Raw genomic sequence first — 2,500 nt, forward strand, 5'->3', positions numbered from 1 at the left:
TCCAAATGCACACGGGGGTGTCAAGCAACCTCCATGTACCGTGGCATGACCGTGGCCAAGTAATAAAGATCAAATTCCATGCCTATGCCAAGTTGGACCAAGGCCCCGTCTCGTTTTGCTATAAGCAAGGGCGTGGCAAGGCACGCGGGGGGCCAAAAAATCAAAGTGCTCCGAAAATGCACACGGGGGTGTCAAGCAACCTCCATGTACCGTGGCATGACCGTGGCCAAGTAATAAAGATCAAATTCCATGCCTATGCCAAGTTGGACCAAGGCCCCGTCTCGTTTTGCTATAAGCAAGGGCGTGGCAAGGCACGCGGGGGGCCAAAAAATCAAAGTGCTCCGAAATGCACACGGGGGTGTCAAGCAACCTCCATGTACCGTGGCATGACCGTGGCCAAGTAATAAAGATCAAATTCCATGCCTATGCCAAGTTGGACCAAGGCCCCGTCTCGTTTTGCTATAAGCAAGGGCGTGGCAAGGCACGCGGGGGGCCAAAAAATCAAAGTGCTCCGAAATGCACACGGGGGTGTCAAGCAACCTCCATGTACCGTGGCATGACCGTGGCCAAGTAATAAAGATCAAATTCCATGCCTATGCCAAGTTGGACCAAGGCCCCATCTCGTTTTGCTATAAGCAAGGGCGTGGCAAGGCACGCGGGGGGCCAAAAAATCAAAGTGCTCCAAAATGCACACGGGGGTGTCAAGCAACCTCCATGTACCGTGGCATGACCGTGGCCAAGTAATAAAGATCAAATTCCATGCCTATGCCAAGTTGGACCAAGGCCCCGTCTCGTTTTGCTATAAGCAAGGGCGTGGCAAGGCACGCGGGGGGCCAAAAAATCAAAGTGCTCCGAAAATGCACACGGGGGTGTCAAGCAACCTCCATGTACCGTGGCATGACCGTGGCCAAGTAATAAAGATCAAATTCCATGCCTATGCCAAGTTGGACCAAGGCCCCGTCTCGTTTTGCTATAAGCAAGGGCGTGGCAAGGCACGCGGGGGGCCAAAAAATCAAAGTGCTCCGAAATGCACACGGGGGTGTCAAGCAACCTCCATGTACCGTGGCATGACCGTGGCCAAGTAATAAAGATCAAATTCCATGCCTATGCCAAGTTGGACCAAGGCCCCGTCTCGTTTTGCTATAAGCAAGGGCGTGGCAAGGCACGCGGGGGGCCAAAAAATCAAAGTGCTCCGAAATGCACACGGGGGTGTCAAGCAACCTCCATGTACCGTGGCATGACCGTGGCCAAGTAATAAAGATCAAATTCCATGCCTATGCCAAGTTGGACCAAGGCCCCGTCTCGTTTTGCTATAAGCAAGGGCGTGGCAAGGCACGCGGGGGGCCAAAAAATCAAAGTGCTCCGAAAATATTTTTCCACTTTCCAGTCCACTTATACATATTATGTGCAGTGTGCACACAAGACACCTTCCCAAAATTCGACTTATATGAGGCGTTTTACGTCAAATCCGCCTATTTTCGGCGTTTCGGCCGAAAAATCAAAATAAATCGAAACTTCCTCGGAATGCTTAGCGACTTTCCAGTCCACTTATACATATTGTGTGCAGTGTGCACACAAGACACCTTCCCAAAATTCGACTTATATGAGGCGTTTTACGTCAAATCCGCCTATTTTCGGCGTTTCGGCCGAAAAATCAAAATAAATCGAAAATTCCTCGGAATGCTTAGCCACTTTCCAGTCCACTTATACATATTGTGTGGAGTGTGCACACAAGACACCGTCTCAAAATTCGACTTCTAGGCGGCGTTTTACGTCAAATCCGCCTTTTTTCGAGTTTTCGGCCAAAAAATCAAACTCAATCGAAACTTCGTCGGATCGCTTAGCCACTTTCCAGTCCACTTATACTTATTGTGTGGGGTGTGCACAAAAAAAACGAAGTCAAAATTCGACTTCTAGGTTGTTTTTTACGTGGTATCCGCCCTTTGCGAAGTTTCGGCCGAAAAATTCGTAATTAATTCATCCGACATCGGAATATTACGATTCTTTCGTGGTTTTGCTTGTTTTAATGTCCCTAACAACCATAAAAAAATTCAAAAAAAAATTCGTCTTCTAGGTCCACTTTTAAGCACTTTTAAAAACTTATGGATACAGGGAAAAAAGTGCACTTTTTCTACAAAACTGAAAATGGCCTTCCAGTCATATATAGGGGGAGGGTGGGTGTGGGGGTAGGCTCGGCAGGCACGGGGCGCGCCTATGGGCACAGCAGGCAAGCAAAAACTACGTCTTAACGTGTTTTCCCCTGCAATTTCGTTGCTCTTTTCATCATTTCAATCAAATTCATGGACATTCTTGATGGAATTCGATCAAAAAATTGAAATTTGGATGAATTTGTGAGGAAATTGGTGATGATCATGCTGTTCTTGGCTTGGGCAGGCCTTGGCTGGCATTGGGCATGGTAAGCACGTATTTGTGCATAACTCCCACCCTCGTGGGTGGGATTGCCTGGCTTTTGCTTGGCAATAAGGTTGTTGCTGTCCCG

The sequence above is a fragment of the Trifolium pratense genome, unplaced genomic scaffold (genome assembly GCF_020283565.1).
Source record: "Trifolium pratense cultivar HEN17-A07 unplaced genomic scaffold, ARS_RC_1.1 scaffold_131, whole genome shotgun sequence".
NCBI lineage: Eukaryota > Viridiplantae > Streptophyta > Magnoliopsida > Fabales > Fabaceae > Trifolium > Trifolium pratense.